The sequence below is a fragment of the Narcine bancroftii genome, chromosome 11 (genome assembly GCF_036971445.1).
Source record: "Narcine bancroftii isolate sNarBan1 chromosome 11, sNarBan1.hap1, whole genome shotgun sequence".
Lineage (NCBI taxonomy): Eukaryota > Metazoa > Chordata > Chondrichthyes > Torpediniformes > Narcinidae > Narcine > Narcine bancroftii.
The window spans coordinates 58,980,136-59,004,661 of record NC_091479.1 but is presented as its reverse complement, the minus strand read 5'-3'; the positions used below and the strand labels follow the sequence as shown (position 1 = coordinate 59,004,661).

General features: G+C 41.5%; 1 long non-coding RNA gene across 1 annotated transcript; it reads left to right on the top strand.

Annotated features, from left to right (window-relative positions):
- Positions 1-157: 157 nt before the first annotated feature.
- On the top strand, positions 158-11,844 carry LOC138745469 (uncharacterized). The gene is made up of 3 exons (XR_011346293.1): positions 158-483; positions 8,579-8,676; positions 11,760-11,844. It is a non-coding gene; the product is annotated as an uncharacterized lncRNA (long non-coding RNA).
- The last annotated feature ends 12,682 nt before the right edge of the window (positions 11,845-24,526 follow it).

The window sequence follows — 24,526 nt, the reverse complement described above, 5'->3', positions numbered from 1 at the left end:
TAGAGCAATGTGCTTTGGGGTGATGCAAGTAAAACATAACATGCTGGAAATTCTCTGAGCCCAGTATTAACAAAGTCCTAACAGTGCTAGCTGATCAGACTTTTGCTGCACTCAGACAGAGCCCCAGAGAGGACCTGGCATTGAGGGAATCGTTCCTTTACACGTGGCAGATAGGCTAAGTTAACAGCAAACTTGCTCCAGTCTATGTCAAATGTTTTCCTTTCAAAGTAAAAACTGCCAAAGACAAATTAACTGGTTTTTCATCTTTTCACTACAGAATTTGAGAGATCTGGCTGCAAGCAAACTGGAAGCAATATTGAGCAAAATAACAGAAGCAACTGAGCAATTTAAATTTCATGGTGTGAATACTTATTTTCAAGAGACATCTTATGCGTGCTTAATTACATACATTGTTTCTCTCCAGCAAAGGAGAAAGAACACTAGAAAAAGTAAAGGAGTCTCGGGACATACTAGTTAACTGTGGTGAGTCTGAGTTAATTTCCTTATTTTATTATGCTTTTTTATTTATGAATCTGATAACCAACAATTTAGTTGAACAGTGAGAAGTGGATCACCTGAGATTTGGCAGAGCAGCATCATCCACTACAACCCTTCTGAAGTTGTTCAATGTACAGTTAGCTTTCATCATTTTTTTAATATAGTAGTCTTGATTCTGCCCACATAATGTCATTAAAAAATACTGTACATTTACCATATGCAAATTTAAAAAAAAACCTGGTTTAAACTTATTCTAGGCAATTTTAAAAAAATGGTGTTGAATGATATCTGGGCTCAGGAATCTACTGGAAAGCAAAATTATGGCAAACTCTTGGTCACATCCCTCTAAACATTCCTGTCCACATCCCTATCTAAAAGACTCTTAAATGTTGTAATTGCATCTGCCTCCATTGCCTCCTCCAGAATTTGTTGTTCTTACAAGGATCTAAACAATATGCACTAGAACTTGGTAAAGGCAAGACTTAAAGACTTCCAATATGCTTATTGCTGGAGTTTTAATGATATAAAATAACACAGCATCAATGTCTGGTCAGCGCCATCATACGCTTTAGTCATCACTCCATAAAGGCCATCGACATGAGGCGGCATCTCAAGAAAGCAGCCTCTATCCTCAAGGATCCTCACCAACCAGGCCATGCCCTCTCCTCTCCATTAGTAAGGAGGTACAGATGGGAGTCACGTGATGGAGTAGTGGCCGGACGGTGAACTCCAGCCCTCTCCAGAAAAGTCGGGAAAAACAAGAGAAAATACAAAGGCACAGAAATACAAGTTAAAGAAGAGTGAGTATAAAGGTGGAAAGAAGATGGAGACAAAAGGAGAAAAATCAAAATCAACGGAAAGAAGAGAGGAAGAGAAGACAACGGAGGAAAAAGGTGAAGGCCTTACCTGTCCGAAGAGGCCCGCTGTGGAGAGAAGACCCCACTACCTCAGGTCGGTAGAAAGAGAACTACAACAATGGCTCACAGAGCCGAGTAAAAGTGCGCAACCGCGCATGCGCGACTCCTCGCGCATGCGCGATGCGCATGAAAAAAAACACACCGACGGGAGGGGGGACCAGCTGGGGAGTCGATCTCCACAGCCGGCAACGACAGCTGCAGAACACCTGCAGCAAGAAGAGACCACAGAAGACAATGGAAACAAGAAAGAAGAGGAGGAAAGGGCAGCAAAGAAACAACAGATGGTCAACCTAGAGGAAGAAGAAGAGGAAGAATACAGTGAAATAGATAAAGGGAAAGGCAAGGTAAAGGATATACTTGCTCTTGTTAGAGGATACATGGAGTCATTTAAAGAATGGCAAACACAGGAATTCAATGATTTAAGAAGAAGAATAAACAACACAGAAAAGAAAATAAATAAAATGGATATGACCTTAACAGAAATGGGGAAAAAAATGGACAAGATGGAAGAACGGGCAATAGCAGCAGAAATGGAGGTAGAAGACTTAAAAAAGAAATTGGAGGAATCTAATAAAAAAACTAAAGAGACACAAGAATTACTAGCCCAAAAAATAGATATAATGGAAAATTATAACAGAAGAAATAACATAAAGATAGTGGGCCTTAAGGAAGATGTAGAAGGCAAGAATATGAGGGAGTTTATAAAAGAATGGATCCCTAAGGCCCTAGGATGTCCAGAACTACAGCAAGAAATGGAAATAGAAAGGGCACATAGAGCATTGGCCCCTAAACCACAACCACAACAAAAACCAAGATCTATTGTAGTAAAATTCCTAAGATATACTACAAGAGAAAAGGTACTGGAGAAGACAATGGAAAAAGTAATAGAGGGCAACAAACCACTGGAGTATAAAGGGCAAAAAATCTTCATTTATCCAGATATAAGCTTTGAACTCCTAAAGAAGAGAAAAGAGTTCAATGCAGCAAAAGCGATTTTATGGAAGAAAGGATATAAATTTACACTGAAGCATCCTGCGGTATTGAAAATATTTATTCCAGGACAACAAAACAGACTATTCTCGGATCCAGAAGAAGCACGAAAATTTGCAGAACAATTACAAAAATAGACTGAGGGATGAAGACGGGTAATGAGAGCAAAAATCATCACGATTGATATGTATGTGGGTAAAGACAAAAATAGACTGAGGGATGAAGACGGGTAAGGAGGGTAAAAATGACCACGATTGATATGTATGCGGGTAAAGAGGTATAAGAGTGAATAGAGACAATGGGCATATGTGAAAGTATCTGTAATTAGAGGAAAACATAGAGAGTATAGACAAGAATTAATAAGGGAAGGTAATGGAATAGAGAGAATAAAGAGGGAATTAAAAGAGTGACCTTTGTGACATATAAAAAGCGAAATCTTTTCTGGGGGGGGCTGGGTGGGGGAAAAGAGCGGTCACTGCAAAATCAGTTGACGCTTGCGAGTGGATTCGCAAATCCAAATGGAGAAGGGAGATGTGGTTGTCCGACAAGGGATAAAGGACAACTCAGGAGGGGAAGGGGAGATTGGGGATAAAGAAGATATAAATAGGAGAATAAGGAAAATGTTGGATGTTGTAGGAATGTTGTCTTATAAAGAGTTGAAAATAAGAAAACAGAAATGGAAAAGGAGGAAAGGTAATGATGGAAAAACGGAAAGAGAAGATAAACAAAATATAAAATGGCTACGCTGAACTATATGACTTTAAATATTAATGGAATACATAACCAAATTAAAAGGAAGAAACTACTAAATTTACTGAAAAAGGAAAAAATTGATATAGCATTTGTCCAAGAAACACACTTAACTGAATTGGAGCACAAGAAATTAAAGAGAGATTGGGTAGGACATGTAACAGCAGCATCGTATAATTCAAAAGCAAGAGGAGTGGCTATATTAATTAGTAAAAATGTGCCATTTAAAATAGAAGAGGAAATAATAGACCCAGCAGGGAGATATGTTATGATAAAATGTCAGATATATTCGGAGTTTTGGAATCTACTTAATGTATATTCACCTAACGAAGAAGATCAAAAGTTTATGCAAGATATCTTTTTGAAGGTAGCTAATACGCAAGGGAACATACTAATAGGAGGGGATTTCAATCTGAATTTGGATCCAAATATGGATAAAACGGGGAAAAAAATTAACAGGAAGAAAAAAGTAACCAAATTTATAATTAAATCAATGCAAGAAATGAAACTTGTGGACATATGGAGGAAACAAAACCCAAAAGAAAAGGAATACTCATACTACTCGACTAGACATAAAACATACTCAAGGATAGACCTATTCCTGTTATCAGCCCACATTCAAGGGAGAGTTAGGAAAACGGAATATAAAGCTAGACTATTATCGGACCACTCACCCCTGTTATTGGCAATAGAGCTAGAGGACATCCCTCCAAGAATGTATAGATGGAGATTAAACCCCATGCTACTTAAAAGACAGGATTTTAGAGAATTTATTGAAAAACAATTAAAAATGTACTTTGAAGTAAATACGGAATCAGTGGAAGATAAGTTTATACTATGGGACGCAATGAAAGCATTCATTAGAGGGCAAATAATAAGTTATGCAACCAAGATGAAGAAGGACTATAATCAGGAAACAGAGCAGTTGGAAAGGGAAATAATAAACATAGAAAAAAAATTAGCAATAAAGGAAGATACAACCAAAAGAAGAGAATTGGCGGATAAAAAAATAAAATATGAAACATTACAAACATATAAGGTGGAGAAGAATATAATGAAGACAAAAAAGAAATATTATGAACTAGGGGAAAAAACACACAAAATCCTAGCATGGCAGCTTAAGACAGAGCAAACTAAGAAAATGGTATTGGCAACAAGGAAAAAAGACAAACAAATTACATATAATCCAAAAGAAATTAAGGAAAACTTCAGAGAATTCTATGAACAATTATACCGAACCGAAAACGAAGGGAAAGAAGGGAAAATAGATGAATTTTTGACTAAAATTGAACTACCAAAACTACAAATAGAGGAACAAAATAAATTAACAGAACCATTTGGAACAGTAGAAATACAAGAGATAATAAAAAATTTACCAAATAATAAGACACCAGGAGAGGATGGACTCCCAATAGAATTCTACAAAACATTTAAAGACCTAATAATACCGCCCCTCCTGGATGTAATCAACCAGATTGATGAGACACAAAACTTACCAGATTCATGTAAAACAGCAATAATTACAGTGATACTAAAACAAGGGAAAGATCCACTCTCACCAGCGTCATATAGACCAATATCTCTGCTAAACACAGATTATAAGATAATAGCTAAACTATTAGCGAACAGATTAGCAGAACAGGTACCAAAAATGGTAAATTTAGACCAAACTGGATTTATCAAAAAAAGACGCACAACAGACAATATTTGTAAATTTATTAACTTAATTCATGCAGTAGAAGGAAATAAAGCACCGGCAGTAGCAGTTGCTTTAGACGCAGAGAAGGCCTTCGACAGAGTAGAATGGAATTACTTGTTCAAAGTATTGCAAAAATTCAGTTTACCGGAGAAGTATATTAATTGGATTAAAGCATTATATAAGGGACCGTTAGCGAAAGTGACAGTAAATGGACATGTATCAAAGCAATTTAACTTAAGCAGGTCAACGCGGCAGGGATGCCCACTATCACCATTATTGTTTGCGCTAGCTATAGAACCACTAGCAGAATCGATAAGAAGAGATAATAATATAAAAGGAATAAAAATAAAAGACAGGGAATATAAAATCAGTCTGTTTGCGGATGATGTGATAGTGTACTTAACAGAACCAGAACTATCAATAAAAGAACTATATAAGAAATTGAAGGAATATGGAGAAGTGTCGGGATACAAGATAAACGTAAATAAAAGTGAAGCAATGCCTATGAATAACGTGGATTTCTCAAAATTTAAGGAGGAATCCCCATTCAGATGGCAAACGCAGGCAATAAGATACCTAGGTGTGCAAATAAACAAAAATCTAGGCCAATTATATAAACTCAATTACAATCCACTAATGAAAAAATTACAGGACGATTTAGAGCATTGGAAAGAGCTACCACTAACACTGATAGGAAGGATAAACTGTATTAAAATGAACATTTTTCCAAGGATACTATACTTATTTCAGGCATTGCCAATACAACTGACAGAAAAATTCTTCAAAGAGTTAAAGAAAATAATAAGGAGATTTTTATGGAGAGGGGGGAAACCGAGGATAGCACTAGATAAATTAACAGAATGGTATAAACAAGGAGGCTTACAATTGCCAAACTTCAAAAATTATTATAGAGCCGCACAATTAAGGTGCCTATCAGATTTTTATCAAACAAGGGAAAAACCAGACTGGACGAGACTAGAATTAGATAAAATAGGGGAAAAGATACCTGAACACATATTATATAAATGGGACGAAAAATTGGTACAACATAGAACTTCTCCAGTATTACACCATCTCCTCAATATATGGAAGAAGATTCATGTAGAAAGAAATAAAATAAATTACCAAATACCAAAACTAATATTGACGCAAAATAAGCTACTCCCTTTTACAATAGACAACCTTGCCTTTAGAGAATGGGAAAAAAAGGGATTAAAAGAATAGAAAATTGTTTTTCAGGAAGTAGATTCTTATCCTTTGAACAAATGAGAGATAAGTACAATATAACTGGAGATACAGCGCTGGCATATTACCAACTGAGATCCTACTTGAAAGATAAATTAGGAAGCAACTTGAGTTTACCAGAGGGAAATAACCTTGAATATGTGATTACAGATACAATGTTAATCAAAAGATTTATAAAAAATATGTATATTAAACTGCAAGAAAAGGAAAATGAGGAAACAAATGGTAAAACTAAACAAAAATGGGAACAAGATTTAAATATAAAGATAAAAAAGGAAACATGGGAGAAGTTATGCTCTGGAACGATGAGAAATACAATAAATACGAGGCTGCGTATGATACAATATAATTGGTTACACAGACTATACATTACACCGCAAAAGTTAAATAAATGGGACCCAACAGTATCTGATAGATGTTTTCGATGTAAAAAAGAAAGGGGAACAACAATTCATGCAATCTGGACATGTGAGAGAGTAGAAAAATTTTGGGATGATCTCAATCAGATATTAAATAAAATAACAGAAAACAATATACCAAAGAATCCAGAGATCTTTCTCCTAAGTAACATAAAAAATAAAGAATTTGGAATTGACTTGGAAGATGCACAAAAAAGATTTGTCAAGATAGCCCTAGCCGTAGCAAAAAAATGTATTATGTCAACCTGGAAATTGGAAGATAATTTGAAAATACAACAATGGTATATAGAAATGAATAAATGTATTCCATTAGAAAAAATAACATATAGTTTAAGAAATAATATTGAAATATTCGAACAAGTATGGGAGCCTTACATTAAATACAATAGCGAAAACCTACCGGGAACAAACATTACCTAAGTTGATGGAAGGAGAAGAAAAGAAAAGAATGGACTCAGTAGAATTTCTGGTGTATTTTTGTTGAATGACAACATTGTCTAACTGAATTAATGCAACCTAGATTGTATACCTAAAATGGATGAGAGGGGGGGGTGGGGGGGTGGCTTGGGAGGAGGGAGGGGGGAGGGAGAAAAAGTCACTGTAAATGTGTGGAAAAGAAAAAGTGTATATCATGGCTATTGTGATTTATGGTGTGAAAAATAAAAAATTTAAAAAAAAAAAAAGTAAGGAGGTACAGGAGCCTGAAGACGAACACCCATCGGTTTGACTTGGAGCATTCAGCACCGGAGCCATTTTGAGCATCAAAAAAGGTCGAAAAAAGTCAATAAACAACGTTTAAGACAATCCGACCAACTTATGGAGGCTGAGCACAAACCCCAGAGAGGCTCTCCCTTGAAGGAAGCGATCCAGGGCAGCCGGTGGGAGGTTCCCACGCCCTGAGGTTAGGGAGGAGTGCAGCAAAAAGGCCACAAGCGCACAGCGCAATCGAAGCACCAAAGCAAGCCGGCCGGAAGCAGTCAAACTGCTGAGAAGCAACAACGCCGACCTACCTCCGTTGGGGGTTGGGTCAGGGCCAGGCAATCTACCTCCTTGGGGGTGGGATCAGGCGACAACGTCGTACCCTCGTGTAGGCTGCACTGACCGAGCTTCGCTGAAACTGGGGTCCAACATGTCAGGCAGTGATACAGAAATGCCACTGCAGGAGGTGAGTTTAATGAGGGCATGTGTCCTCAGTTCTAGTGGCACTGAAGAGGAGATGCCTTCACTTAGTAAGACAAGGCCTGGACGCTCTATGACCCACTCGTTGGGCATAGTTAATCCTCCCACTCGATGGGCGAGGATGACCTCCAGCCACACAAAAAGCCTGAGAAAAGTGTCTCTGAAGCACGGACACCCGGTCAATCGGGGTCCGTCGCAAAAGCCTGCCAGAGTGCAAAGCCTATGACTAATAAGGAGATCTCGCTAAGACTGGACAAGTTGGAAGGCAATATCTGGAATCATGAGTAAACCACAAGCACCTTCTGTGCAGGAGGAGGAATCTTATTTCCAATATGAATGGGACGAGGTAGAGCCCGAGGGGCCGGATATGGAAATCGAGTACCCTAACCCCAATACACTTCTCCCATTGGTCGGGATGAGAGAAAAGTTCCATCAATCGCAGCAAAATTTGCAGTACTGAGGGGTATTGGGCAACCCCTCGATGAAGAAAGTGCAGGGTTAATATCTTATCTGGTATTTAATGTCTTCAAAGAGATGGTGCTAGAGGACTTGATTAAAAAATATCTCTGTCCAGCCAATTGCCCTCTGCTGGATGTACCAAAAGTAAACCCCGCAATATGGGACAATTTGAACATCCCCATGAAGGACATGAAGCTGTGAAGATTACAGGGCTCTGTGCTGAAAGATATCACTGTGTTTGGCCAGACACTGTTGTTAGATATAACAGATGTGCTGGGATTGCTCTCCCACGCCAATTACAAACTTAATGCCTTCTGGAAGAAGCTGATAAAGCCTGATCTAAATGTTCGCTATATGCTCATTTATGTAAACCCACTAATCCTGTCACTAAATTTCTCTTTGGTGATGATCTTATTGAACAGGTGAAGGACCTGAATGAGGAGCAGAAGGCAATGGCTAGAGTGGTGAGAGGCTCGAATGTACAGGCCAGAGCAACTGCTATGTTTCATCCCTATCGCAGGTACGTGGGGGACTTTAAGAGAGGATATCCTTCTCGGGCAGCACCACCACACAGGCATTTTTTAGGGCAACGCCCTATGTGGAGACAGTGGCAGCAGAATTTTCCCGCCCAAAGCTCCTCGCAGAGGTCAACCCAGATTGCACAGCCACACCAGCCAAGTGCACAGAAAAAATGGACACCACCTATCGACAGCTGCATTTTCTAATTATGATGATAAGATTGTGGACAATGTTCTTTAGCCAATGGTGTAATCTTACTACTAATGCTAATGTACAGCATAGTGTCTGGTATCAAGTTCAGTTTGACCCACAGAAATTCCCTCCAGTTAAGAGTAAGGGTTTATACAATTATATACGCAGCTCACAGCTCATGGAAGCTACACATAAAGAGATTATGGCTTTAAAATGCAAAAACGTAATAGAACACTGCTGCCAGGAAGAGAATGAGTTCATCTCAAACATATTCACAAGACCAAAGAGAAGCGGGGGATCGAGAATGATCTTAGATTTATCTGACCTAAATGAGTATGTCTTATACCAACATTTTTAAATGGACACAATTCACTCCATTAGTCCTTTATTGCGTAAGAGTTATTTTATGGCATCTGTTGATTTACAAGATGCTTATTATTCAGTATCTGTACACCTGCTCTCTAGAAAGTACCTGAAGTTTATTTGGAAGGACAAATTGTGGCAATATAAGGTACTATCTAATGGACTTAGTTCAGCGGCCAGTATATTTACAAAATTGCTGAAACCGGTTTTCTCCCAGCTCAGAAAGGAGGGTCATATGGTGATGGGTTACTTGGATGACACTATCGTGATCAACAGGTCCATGGGCGAAACACAGAGAACAGTGAACGCCACTGCAGGAGCTGGGATTTGTTATACACCCAGAAAAATCAGTTCTCAGCCCAACTAGAGAAATCAAATTCCTTGGGTTCCTCTTAAATACGGAATCTATAAGAGTAACCCTGCTTGAAGATAAAAAGATGGAAATTTTTCAGGCTTGTGGTGCTTTGATTGCAGAATCATGTTCCTCTATATATAAAGTAGCAAAGATAATTGGAAATTGCAGCTGCTTTCCCAGTATGGTCTGCTAAAATATAGATTCCTGGAAAGAGATAAAGTACAAGCCTTAAAGGCCGCCAGGGGTCATTTTGATAGACCTATGAGCTTATCGCAAGAGGCTAGAGTAGAATTTGCATGGTGGACAACAAATATGTTGGAAGTTTATGTCATGAAAGAGATTAGAAAGTTTGACATGGAAATCTGATCAGATGCTTGTGGTGAAGGATGGGGCATCACAGACTTAACTACATCTGCCGGTGGCAGATAGACTATCCAAGAGATTAGACTGGCATCAGCATCCTGCATTAACCCTAGAAATGTTGACAGCTCAGTTGGCACTGAACTCATTCTGTGCAGATAACAGGGGTATACATGTGTTGATGAGGTTAGACAACAACTCAGCAGTAGCATTCCTGAATAAAATGGGAGGTTCGAAGTCCCCATCATGTAACTGGCTCGCAATACAGATGTGCAGTTGGTGTATTGAAGGGAATATCTGGATTACAGTTGCATATTTGTCAGGGCATCTGAACTATCAGGAGGATTTGATGTCTATAAAGTTCAATGATCAAACAGAATGGATGTTGGGGAAAAGTGTTTTAATCTGATAGTACAAAATTTTGGGTTGCCAGAGATTGATATGTTTGCATCTCGTTAAGTACTGAGACATGTACTCTGGTTGCCAAACCTCCAGGCAGAAACCATAGCTGCCTGTATGATTGATTGGGCAGAACTAAATTTTTATGCTTTCCCCACTAATGAGAAATGCTTGCACAAAGTTCGGGAGGGCAGGGCCACTGGACCAAATTGGCCTTCCCAGTCCTGGTTCCCAATGTTGAATTGGATACTGCTAGAACGGCCTTTACTTTTGAGAAGGAGCAAGGAACTGCTAGTTCAGCCAGTATCTCTCCTTCCTCATCTCAATCTCTTATGTTGGAGGACTGGCATGAAAAGTTTGGCGTAAAAGGGTTGCAGCTGAAAACGGTGGACATAATTTGTGCTTCATGGAGAAAGCAAATGGAAACTGTTTTGTTTTAATGAGAGTTTAAATGTTAATTATATTTCAGTTTCAGACGTTTTGCATTTCCTCATTGATTTTTTTTATGTTCATGTAGCCAGTTAGGGTGCTATCGATATGGCCAAGAGTGCTTTGGCGGCTTTCCTGACTCTTTAAGACATCGAACACTCTGTCAGGAATCATCTTCTGATTTCTAGATTTATGAGGGGAGTACTTCACTTACATCCACCTATGCCACGTTATCACACTGTCTGGGACTTTAAAGTTGTTTGGATATGTTGCGACATTTGACATCAGCATACACTTTGGACTTATCTTGGAAATTGCTCATGCTTGTAGCCTTGACTTTGGCCCAAAGAATACAGACTTTAACTTGTTTACACTTGGACTATATAATTTGAGAAAATTATTTTGTTGAATTTCTTGTTCATGACTTGAAATATAAACCTGGTAATGTGGGAACAAAGTTTAAATTGTACGCTTATCAAAAGGATGAAAGATTATGTGTGGTGCTGTATCTGAGACATTATATTGAATGTACTCATGATATCAGAGGGGAAGAGAGATTCTTGTTTATATGTTACACAAAACCGCATCAGCAGGCATCCTCTCAGACCTTGGCCAGATGGCTAACGAGGACCATGAGGCTTGCCGGAGTGGATACACTTGATTTGGGGCTCACTCAACCAGAGTGGCAGCTACATCTACTGCTAGTACGGTGTAAGTCCCCATTTGGGATATCATCTGTCAGGTGGGGTGGTCAAATGAATGAACTTTTAACAGGTTTTACAATAAACCTCTGAGGACGGAGGGGCAAAATTCCACTGCAGCAATTTTGCAGGCTTCCAATTGAATGTTTAGCGAACCAATGAGCATTACGAAAAGTTATGGAGCATTAAACGAGAACTCCTCAGTCTCCTGTAATTACTTCAAATGTTGTTAAGGTAATTTCTAGTGTTGCATTTATGCCTCACAATAAAATGCTCTTTTGACAGAATTATGCCAGTGGTCGTCTTTTTCGAGATTCAAAGATTGGCTGCACATGTGCAGGTGGGATCTCCCCACTCCCATTACTCAAACTGGTAAGTTCTCATTTAATGCTCCATTAATATCGACTTCTCCAGCTTTCATTAAACACCCTCCTCTCCTCACATCTTCCTCCAATACCTTCCCCCAGCTCTGTCTCTCCCTTCCCTGTCACTTTTTGCACCCTTACATCGTCCCTTATATCCATTTTACACCATTTGTTGGTGTGGATTCCTCCCTGGCCAACACTGTCTGAATTCTGAGAGTTTCTCAGATTTCCTGTTTATTCCTGGAAGAAGGGCTCAGGCCCTAAAAGTCAGCAAAATGTCTTTTGTCTTTTACCGCTGAGCTCCTCCAGCATTTCAGTGTGTTTTTACTACAATCACAGCATCTGCAGATTTTCGTGTTTTACTCTCAAACATTAAGCGACAGAAGGTGGAGGGTTAGGGAAATGTGTTGAGTAGAGTCCTGCTGAATCAGTGCTGGATCCGCAATGTTTCACTAAATAAATGTATAATTTAGAAGAGAGGACCAAATATGATGTATCTAAGTTTGCCAATTAGACTCATTTGAGTGAAAGAGAACTGAGCAGAGGATAGAGAGTCTGCAAAGAAATATAGGTACTGTACTGTAGGTTAATTGAATGGGCAAGGGTCTGTAGATGGAGTACAACTTTGGTAATGTGAAACCATCCACTTGTAAAGAAAACACAAAAAATCAGGTAATTTTTTTAAATGGTGGAAGATTGCAGCATGTGTTTATGTAGAGAAGCTTGGCAATGGTCATAGAAAATGTTCATTTGCAGATACAACAGTTAATAGAAAAGACAAATGAGATCTTGGCCTTTGTTGCCAGATGGATTGAATTTAAATGCAGGGAGGCACTACTGCTACAGCACAGGGTACTGGTGAGACAACATCAGGAGTATTCTTGGACATCTGGTCTCTTTTTAAAATGATATCCCTTTTTTTGGAGGTGCTGTTTCCCCAGGTTGATTCTGCAGATGGTGTTGAGCTGAAGGGAAAATATTTGGTGGAGTTTAGTGGAATAAGTGGTTTCTTGGAAAAATAGCTACAAGATATGAAAGGGATAGACATGATAACAGGAGGAAAGCACCAGGGAAGTCATCTCTTGGGGTATGAGATGGGACAATTGATAATCATAACTCTACTGAATTTTAAATAGCATGGAGCAGACCCTTGAGTTTATGTACTGAATTGGGACAAGGCCAATTTTAGAGCAACTTGGCTCGAGTCATCGAATCCCACAGCATAGAAACAGGCCCAAAGTCCCAGCTCGTCTGTGTTGAACAACATTCCTCTGCTTTAATCCCACGTACCCGTATTAGGCCTAAATCCAATTTCCCACCAACAACATCACCCCCCACCACCCCACAAATCCATGTAGTTATCTAATTGTTTCATGAAGGAGGTTAACATAGTGGTCTCTCTCACGCTGTCTGGCAGCTCGTTAACAATAACCAGAATATCCATGAATATCCATGGACAGATATGTGACACCAATGACACGAGCCCCATGAGGGGAAAAGAGACGAGGGCAGGCAGGATGAACCCGTGGCTCTTTGCCGGGCTTCCTCTCACAATGCTTCTTCCAGAGTGCGTACAGGGTGGATCCGATCCCGATCCACCCCGGTCTGCATCAGTACCATGTAGGAACTGTTTGTGGGTGAGAAAGAACACCCTGTCCTCTGGCTGTGCCTCTACCTTCCAGACCCAAGCAGGTGTTTCCCACTCCACATGTTCCAGTCCATCCAGCAGGTGGATGGTTTCCCTCACTATCCAGCTGCTAGGCCCATCAAGGACAGGACTGTCTATTTCTGGTCAGGGCATGCAATGGTTTCCAAATGTTGCACCAGCGAGGGGGTAACCCTGAAATTTTCAAGGAAGTTTTGGGGTCATGGGCAACCTCATAGAGCCCAATAATCATGGAGCCTTCTCCACTCTACCTGTGACAGTTGGTTCTACTCCAGCTATGAGGGGTACGTCACTCAGACTGCTGCTATTACCCGGTCCCACAGAGATGCATCATTCTCAACACCCACATACGGGGTCCACAGGGAGCTATTGATTGTCTTCTGGCTGGACACCCCTCCCAGGATGCCTGCTTCCCGTTGGGAGACCACTCACAGACACAAAACGAGCCAAAGGCTTTATTGATCAGAAGACCCAGACATGTCTTTTCATGCTGCTGGCTCATGTCCAAGGCAGGTATGAGGGAGGAGACAAGGGCTCTCAGACTTTATTAGGGGATCCTATGGGGAGGGGCTACAGTTACAGTAGGAAGGCCAGCCTCCCCAGCCCGGACATACTTGCAGTACTGTGTTCCACCACAACTAGTACCACCCTTGTCCGAGAGTCAGAGCAGCCACGTGGTCAGGGACTCGCAAGGCTGTAGCAATCCCCCACACTGGGCATCTTAATATTCCCTGGTCTTGGTGGTCTTGCAAGGGCCATGGGTATGGCTGTATGCAGCTCCCTGACTCTCCTCCATTTTCCAATTGGCAGGGACTGCCAGAGTCCCTCCATGCTGGGCCTGGTCACCAATCAGCCCTGTTGGAGATCGGTTCTTGGATGCAAGAGACAGGGGAAGACAAACAAGGATCTTTATTTCCACACAAGGAGACAGCACAATAGGGATCACATTCACACTCTCAGACAGTCCCTGAGGACTAGAAAATCGTAACCCCACATGGCTGCTGCCAATCATAGGCACCGCCGTCTTGCACGCAAACCTCCTCAGTCAGTGAAGTTTTAAATAAAACCAGTGTCAGCTCCATTTACAGCCCATTTAAAGCCTGTGCAGAGCTGATAGCAATCGGAGTGGGCAGTTAGACCCCACAGGAATGTTGTGTGTCCACTCCCTAATCTCCATGGGTCTGCAGCAGCAACAAAGCTGCCGTTACAGAAGCTCCATCAATGTCTCTGTCTTAAAAGGAAGTAATTTTTAAAAAAGCAGCACATCCAAGATGGTAATGTCAGTATTACTTCTGTGCAGTGTGCTGGTGGGAGAAGAAACAGGAAGATAATGCAGTTTCATGTGTGGCTAAGAGCTGATGTCGAAGTAGGTGGGACTGGAACAAGAAGAACAGGACTGTAGTAAAATGGGATTCACTAGAAGTATGCTGTACTAACCACTGGTACCAACTCCTAGCTCCTCCCTCGAGGGCCCATATATAACACTGGCTTACCGTCTAAACCCAGAACCCCTCTGAAGCCTGTTAATGAACCCTACCTGTGTTGTAAGCTAATAAAAGCGTTAGTTATCCGTCCAGTCGAGTGTGAGCTTTTATTAGCTTACAAACAAGGATAGATGCATTACTCAAGCCCAGTATGCTATTAATAGACCCATAGTCCCCCGACGTGACTGAGGAGATCGCAAATTGACTAGACAGCTTCTAGGCCTACCTGAACGCGACCAGGGACGTCTTCCATACATGCTCATCTCAAGGGTAGGGACAAATGGGTACACAGTCGTCCGAGACTGCCCGACGTACAAAGCCACCATCGAAGCGCTGAATACCCACTACATGAAGGCCCCAAACAAGGTCCTAGCAAAGCACCAGCTTGCCCTACACCGCCAACGACCTGGAGAGTCGATTGATGACCGCCTGCTGGATCTGAGGATGCTGGTTAAGAAGTGCAGGTATCGGGTCACGTCTGGGAAGATGAGCAGATCTGGGACACCCTAGTTGCAAGGGTCTGCTTGAGGTACGTGAAGCAGCGACTGCTCGAGTCATGAAGTCACTAGCTACGTCAAGCTGGCCAAATCACTGGAACATGCCAGTATCGAGATATACGACCTTGAGGCCAGTGAACACGTGCTTTCAGGTGAGTACCTCCAAGGTCCAGCTGCTCCCATTACGGCGGCCCCCGTTCTAGGGGCTACCGGTTCCTGAGCCTGGTTGTGCCTTTTCTGCGGAAAGGGACAGCACTCCCATGCCCACTGCCTGGTCAAAGACTCTGTGTGCTCCAGCTGTGGGAAGAAGGGACATTGGGCGAGGGCCTGCCACGTGAAAGGAAGTCTGGAGAAGTCCATGGTCTGTCCTGCTCCTGGATTCAATTCCAGTTCCAAGCCATCTGCCCCGGACTCACCTGAGATCACCTGCTGCACAACCCACCACCTACGGAAACAGCGCGAAAAGGCTTGGCAGCCAGCTTGCTGTGGCCTGATTTTGAGTTCAGTGCATCATCAGCTTCAAAGGAGGATGGAGGGCATCCATCTTGCTGCACCATGATGTCAGCATCATCTTACCTGCAGAGGTCAACCCAGGACGTAGGGGGCCTCAAGGGATGAACACAGTTTCTCCAGCAACCTGGTCCTTGACCAAAATAGACCTCACCAGCTCAGCAACTCAATGGCGATGGTGAAGATAAACGGATATTCGACCAAGTGCTCCTCGGAAAGCTTTGTAGACTAATGGACTGTGCAAAAATATAACTAGCATCCCAGTCCCATTCAGTGCATGTACAGAAACATTGTATAGTTCATCTGTCATTTTATTGGGGGAAATTTTGTAAATTTCACATGTACATTTTAGATGAATTGTGTGCTCCAGTATTATTGGGTCTGGACTTCCTGTGTCACCTTAAAAGTGAAACCTTGGAGTTTTCTGATCCCCTTCCACCACTAAAGGTTCAGAACAGAGGGCCCTCAAAACCAGGACCCACTTGCAACCTCTCCACGTTGAACATCGACCTCCACCCTCCGCCTCTGCTCCCAAATTTGTCTGTCGATTGTAAGCCCATCGCCACCAAGAGCAGGAGGTACAGTGTGGCAGACAGTGAGTTTATAAAGACAGAGATCCAGCGCCTACTGGAGGAGGGGATCATCGGATCCAGCTCCAGCCCGTGGAGTGCGTGATAGTAAAGGGGGAAAACCAGTCCAGGTTAGTGATTGACTATAGCCAATCAATTAACAGATACACACTCCAGGACGCATAACCCCCCCCACCCCCCGGATATGGCTAATGATATCGCGCAATATCAGGTCTATTCGACCATCGACCTGAAAGCTGCCTATCTGTTCTGAGGACTACCCGTACACAGCATTTGAGGCTAATGGTCACCTCTATCAGCTCCGGAGGGTCCCTTTAGGTTATTACCAATGGGGTGTCTATTTTCCTGCAGCAGATGGACAGGATGGTAGACGAGTATGGGTTGAAAACTACTTTCCCTTACCTTGACAATGTCACCATCTGTGGCCACACCATGGAAGACCATGATGCCAATCTCCAGAGCTTTCTCCATGTGGCGAGATCCCTGAATCTCACTTACAATTATGACAAGTATATATCAGGACTACACGACTGGCTACGACGTGGAGAATGGCATCATTGGCCCCAACCCTGATAGGATGCACCCCCTGTTAGAGCTTCCCCTCCCCAAACCCCCAAAGGCTTTGAGGAAAGCCTGTGGTTTTTCCTCATATTACGCCCAGTTGGTCCCTCAATACGCCATCAGGGTTCGTCCCCTCTTAAAAGTCACCACTTTCTCCCTTTTGGCTAAAGCCCAGACAGCTTTTAATTACATCCAAAGTTACATTGCAAAAGCTGCCATGCATGCAGTAGATGAAAATGTACCTTTCCAAGTGGAAAGTGATGCTTCGGTCGTAGCCCTGTCTGCTACTCTCAATCAGGCAGGCAGGACAGTTGCCTTTTCTTCATGGATGCTTCAAGGCCACGAGTTCCAGAAACCATCTGTGGAAAAGGAGGCTCAGGCCATTGTAGAAGCCGTAAGGCACTGGAGGCACTACCTGGCTGGTAGAAGATTTACACTCCTCAAGGTACAGCGCTCTGTCACATTCATGTTCAGCATCACCAAGAGAGACAAAATCAAGAATGACAAAATTGCTAGGTGGAGGATTGAACTCTCTACCTATGGTTTTAACATCTCCTACCATCCAGCAGCCCTTAACGGCCCTCCAAATGCCATATTCAGGGGATGTGGTGCCTCCGCACACACCGGTCACTCTGCCATCCAGGGGTCAACCACATGGCTCATTTTGTCAAGTCCTGCAATTTTCGTTACTCAATAGAAGATGTCAGGGAAATGACCAGGTCATGCCAGATCTGCACTGAGTGCAAGCTGCACATTTTCTGCCTCATGAAAACGCACCTGATTAAGTCATCAAGGCCCTTCAAACAGTTCAGCTTCAATTTTAAGGGACCTCTCCCCTCCACAAATGGGAACATCTACTTTCTCTCGGTCATGGTCACTCCTGCTTCCTGTTCACCATCCCTTGCCCAGACACATCCGCCTCTTCCATTATGAAAGTCCTAGACTCTATTTTCACACTGTTCGGGTATCCCAGCTATATTCATAGCGACCAGGGTTCAGCCTTCATGAGTGACGAGCTGCGTCTGCATCCAGTAGGACTACCAGTTACAACCACTGGGGGACAGGCAAGTTGAAAAAGGGAACGCCATGATCTAGAAGGCTGCCAAATTTGCCATGAAGCAAAAAGGCCTTCCAGAATCGCACTGGCAGGATGTCCTCCCCATTGCACTCAACTCAATTCAGTCACTATTCTGCACTGCAACCAATGTTACTCCCCATGAGCTCATGTTTTCATTCGACAGAAGCTCGACTACACTCCCAGCCTAGCTCATGAGTCCTGGTCTGGTCCTTCTCAAAAAGTACATGAGCAAGATTGACCCGCTGGTGGAAAGAATGAAATTGCTGCATGCCAACTTCACGTACTCCTATGTGGAGTACCCGGATGGCAGGAACGACACCATCAGGGACCTGGCACCCGCCGGAACAGTGGATCCGTTGCCTTAGGTGCCCCACAAGCTACCGAGATTTTTATCCTCACCCCCGCGCAGGTCCTCAGGGGACCCAGTTTAGGAGGAAAGTGAAACCCCACCCCCCCATCATCGAGATGGAGCCCCAGCCCACTACCCTTCCATCACAGATGGACCAGGAGACTCAAGGACCCCAAGGTCCCCCGGTGCTAAGGCGCTCCACCATGATCTCCAGACTCCCAAACTGCCTGAATCTCTAAATAATATTGTAAATATTTATTTTCTGTGTCTATTCCTGGCTTCTAATCCTTGATCTCTTCATCCACAGACCCTTAATTCTGAAGGAAGGGGTGCAAGTAGTGAAATGAGATTCACTAGAAATGTGCAGTACTAACGACTGGTCCCACCTCCCAGCTCCTCCCCAGGGGCCTGTATATAACCCTGGTTTTTTGCCTATACCCAGAACCTCTCTGAAGCCTGTTCATGAACCCTACCTGTGTTGTAAGCTAATAAAAGAATTAGTTCTCCCTCCAGTTAAGTGTGAGCTTTTATCTATGCTACAAGGACTAGATATGGGGTCAACACGTGCTACTGGGGAGGGTTTAAACTAGGGGGTGGGAGCATGAGCATGTAGAGGCAGATTCTGGAAGAAGCATGCCTGTGAAAGTAAACAGGAAGTGACAGGTGGATGTTCCCTTTGAGACTGAGGGTGTGATGTTTGTTTTAGTGCATAGAATATGTGGATAAGGCAAAAGAACTTCCAACTTTATTTAGAACTTATGGAGACATGGCTGCAAGGTGACATGATTGACAGCTCAATATTCCTGGATATTGTTTAAGATGGACAGAGGAGGGTTTCTATTCAAAAATTAACCTGGTGTTATGAGTTAGGAGGTTTGCAGTTACCTAATTTTCAAAATTATTATGAGGCAACACAATTGAAGTTTATTAATAGATTATTTGATAGAGTACAACCTCCTAGATGGGCAAAGATAGAAATGGATCAGATTTCTGAAAATAATATTGCTGGTTTTATTTATAAATGGAATCCTACATTATTACAAACATTTGAGTTATCTATTTTAAGACATATAATGAATATTTGCTATAACTGAAATTTACTTATACATTCCAAAGGGAAGATATCTATAAAGGCACCATTATATCAAAATAAATTAATTCCTTTTTCTTTAAATAATCTTCATTTTAATGACTGGCAGACTAGAGAATTAGCTTGTACATTAGATAGCTTTGAGGCAGGGAAATTTTGCTCGTTTGAAAGGTCACAAGAGAGGTATGGTATTTTGCCAAATTCTTTGTTTGTTTATTATCAACTTCATAATTTTTTGAAGAAGAATTATGGGCAGGAATTCATTTTGCCAGGTCAAACAAAATTAGAGTTATTAATTGGGGTTCAAGTTGAAAAAGGTTTTATTTCGGATATTCATAGGTTGTTGCAGAAGAAGATGGAAAAGGTTAATATTAATAAAGTTAAAGAGAAATGGGAAAAAGATTTAGATATTGTTTTGACATGGGAAGAATGGTCTAAAATGTGGGTAGATAGTGTTACAAAGTTAATTAATGTTAGGTATAATATGGTTAATTATAATTTTCTGCATCAATTATATTTGATGCCTGAAATATTGAAGAGATATGGATTTAGTTCTTTAGGTGTAAGAAGCAGAAAGGTACTTAATACATTTGCAATTGGATCCATTAATGTGTTTAATGGGTTATATTAATTTGCCTTTTATAGAATCACAAATGAATAAACCACATTTAACTTTTTAAAGATTAGGATTACCAGTTGTAAGAAAATGCATTGCTGTAACATGGAAAAATGATTTACAATTGAATTTGCAAAGGTGGCATAATGAAATGCAATTGTGTTTATATTTAGAAAAAGTAACATATAATTTACAAAATAATGTTTCTTCTTTTATTGATATGTGGAATTTGTATTTAGAGCACGTGTCATTAGAAGTTAAGTGAATGGCACTCCAAACATAAAGCATTTAATTTCATTTTCTTTTAAGCTTCAAAGGGGGAGGGGTGGGGGGGGGAAAGGGTTTTTTCCTTTTTCGGGTTTTTTTTGTTTAGTTAGGGGGTGGGGGTAGGGTAGAAGTTAATACTTTATATTTGTATTTGTAGAGGATTACTTTATGTATTTTGCAAAATTTAAAATAAAGTTTTCAAAACAAAAGATGGACAGAGGAGGGAAGTGACTGGATTGAGGCAACCAGAGTGTCATAGTTGGAACTGGAGACGACATAATAGAGATCAGAAATGATTAAGTTGCAATTATTGACAGAGATTTATCATAGAAAGGCCACAGGGTTGTGTGTGTGTGTGTGTGTGTGTGTGTGTGTGTGTGTGTGTGTGTGTTTGGGTGTGCGTGTGTGTGGGGGTGTAAGTGTGTGGGTGTGTGTATGTGTGGATGTGTGTGTGTGTGTGTGTGTGTGTGTGTGTGTGTGTGTATGGGTGTGAGTGGGTGTGTGTGGGTGGATGTGGGTGGGTGTGTGTGTGTGGGTGTGTGTGTGTGTGGATGTGTGTGGGTGGGTGGGTGGGTGTATGTGTGGGTGTGTGTATGTGTGGGTGTGTGTGTGTGGATGTGTGTGTGTGGGTGGGTGTGGGTGTGGGTGTGTGTGGGTGTGGGTGTGTGTGTGGGTGTGTGTATGTGTGGGTGTGTGTGGGTGTGTGGATGTGTGTGTGGGGTGTGTGTGTGTGGGAGGGTGTGTGGGTGTGGGTAGGTGTGTGTGTGGGTGTGTGTGTGGGTGTGTGTGTGGGTGTGTGTGTATGGGTGTGGGTGGGTGTGGGTGGGTGCGTGTGTGTGGGTGTGTGTGGATGTGGGTGGGTGTGTGTGTGGGTGGGTGTGTGTGGATGTGGGTGGGTGTGTGTGTGGGTGTGTGTGGGTGTGTGGATGTGTGTGTGGGGTGTGTGTGTGTGGGTGGGTGTGGGTAGGTGTGTGTGTGGGTGTGTGTGTGGGTGTGTGTGTGTGGGTGTGTGGGTGTAGGTGTGTGGGTGTGTGTGTGGGTGTGTGTGTGTGGGTGTGTGTGTGGGTGTGTGTGGGTGTGTGTGTGTGCGTATGTGTGGGTGTGTGTTGCATGTGTGTGTGTGTGGGTGGGTGTGTGTATGTGTGTTTGTGTGTGTGTGTGTGTGGGTGGGTGTCTGTATGTGTGTGTGTGTGTGTGTGTTTGTTTGTTTGTGTGTGGGTGTGTATGTGTGTGAGTGAGTGAGTGAGAGAGAGATTTGATGAGCACATTTTTTTCAGTGAGCTGGAGGGTTTGTTGAAGCAACATAAATCTAACCCAACCATGTAGGGCCTTGTTTTGGGAAGTGAGCCCGGAGAGATGATCGATTTCAGTAGGGGAACATTTTTGGAAAAATGAACACTCTTCATAACTTTCAAAATGGTTCTGAACAAGGATGGGCTTGAGCCTTGAAGAAAGGTACAAAATTACGGAGGGACAAGTTATAAGGCAGGAGCTTGGGGTGTGTAATAACGAACAGCTATAATCAGGCAAGACCAAAACTGACATATGGGAGTAGTTTAAGAGCTCATTAAGAAGAACTGAGGACCCGTACGTTTCAGTGCAAAGGAAGAATAGGATGGCAAGGAAAGAGAATCATGGATGACGAGACATATCGCGAACCTAGTCAGGAAGGAAAAGCAGAAAGCTGTAGGTTTTCAGGAAGTGACAATCAGGAAGGGAACAGGATAAATACGACAACTGCAGAAAAGAATTCAAATAGAAACCTGGAAGGTCAAGAATTTTAAAAAAAATGTTATTTTACTCACATTAAAACAAGAGAATGTCTGGGGAGAGGATAGAATCACTCCATGACAAATGGTGGAATAACCTGGATATACAACACTTCCTCATTAATCAGGAAGGCCCAGAAGTGTCTTTTCTTGTTAAAGAGGTTGTGAAGGACAGGGATACCAGGGTCAATCTTGCAAGCATTTTACAGGAGCACATTGGAGAGTGTCCAGTTCGGCTGCATCATTGTGTGGTCTGGTAGCTGCAAAGCCTTGGGCCAGAAATCAATACAGAGGATAATTAAAATGGCCAAGAAAATCATTGGTGTTTCCTTTTACTCTATTACAACATTCACTGGGAATGTTGCTGAAATAGAGCTCAAGCAATTCTTGAGTATCCCTACCATCCATTACACAGGACCTACTGCCATCAGGTATGTGTTACAGGAGCATCAACACTGGGACTGCTATGCTGGGAAAACATTTTTATGATTCTATGTTTCTGACTTCATCCTTCCCTGCAGAGCTTCTGAGCCAGTTATGATGCCAAAGGTCTGGCCACTGCTTCAATCCTACAGAGGTTATCCCATGCGCCAATTTTCCCACCACCCCTTCCCCACCCCCGCCCCACCTATAGATGACACTTTCCAGGTTTTGGTATTTTCTAATTTCAAAACGTGTCATCTTCAAGGAAATGTGGGGACGATATTCCAAATTACTATCTTATTAATCCAATAAACCAAACTTTGTGGCTGCAGCTTTATGTTGCTTTGATTAGTTGATAAAACAGATAAACATTTTGCATAAATTTGCATTAAGATTTTCATAACGATTTTCATAAAGCATTTAGCTATATACAAGATGAAATAAAACAAAATAAGAAGAAATAAGATGACTTCAAAGAAAATTATCTCGAGCTCAAGCTCAAGTCTCTTTCATAGTTCATCAAAGAATGAGATACAAGCTCTTAGTCTGTGCAAATGTTGTGACATATTACATAATAGACACTCCTAGTAATACTACAAACAATATTTTTTCTTAAAGAGATAAGCATGAACTAAGAATCAAAAACACAAGGTTTTAACCATTACATTCCAGACCCTAATTATTATATTAGACATTAATGGCTAATATATAATAATTACTATTCCAGATATACAAATAAATATGGTAAGTAGACGATTAGAAATCAAAATTTTCTGCTTCTTGTAATAGAAAGATTTTAGAAATAGGTTGATTTAAGTAACCAGTCTTGGTTATCATCTACACTTGCTGAATGAAACCTTCCTTGTTTGGAACTGTTTCAACGATTTTCCCCAGCAACCAAGAATTTCTTGGTGCAGAATTATCCATGATAATTACAATGTCTCTGCAAAGAAAATTGGGTTTAGCTTTAGATCATTTTTGTCTTTCTTGTAATAATGGAAGATTTTCTTTAATCCATCTTTTCCAAAAATAATTCTCATAAAATGCACTTGTTTCCATCTGCATCTTACATAAAATTGACCCAGAGGCATTAAAGGTTTAGATTTAAGAAGCAAGAGATGATTTGGTATAAGTCCCTCAATGTCATTTGAATTGACAGAAATTTTAGTTATGGGATGACTATTTAAAATAGATTTGATTTCACACAAAACTGTCTGAATATTGTCATCATTGAGTACTTGACTATTCAAAATGGAATTAAGAAATTTCTTGAATTATCTAATCATTCTTTCCCACACACCACCATGATGTGATCCTGTGGGTGTGTTAAATATCGAACTAATTCATTTCTGAAGTAACGCATCATGAATTTGATGTTGATTCCAATTTTGAATTGCTTTTCGTGACTCTAGTTGAGCTTCTTTAAAGTTAGATCCACTATCAGAACGCAATTCTTTTACTTGACGACGTCAGGTGATAAAACATTGAAGAATATTGATCAAAGATTCAGTATCAAGCGATGTCGCTACATCAATATGAATTGCTCTCATACTCAAACATGTAAAAATAGCTCCATATCGTTTTTCAACACTTCTTCCTTGTGAAGCCATATCAGCTGGATTATCCACTGTTTTAACATATCCCCATTGATTACCATGCAAAACCTTCTCGATCTCATTAATTCTGTTAGTCACAAAGGCATGAAACCTCATGGTTTTGTTATTAATGTATTTTCTCTTCTTAACACGGTTTCCATTTTGCTCACCATAGTTGCGGCAGTCAATTCC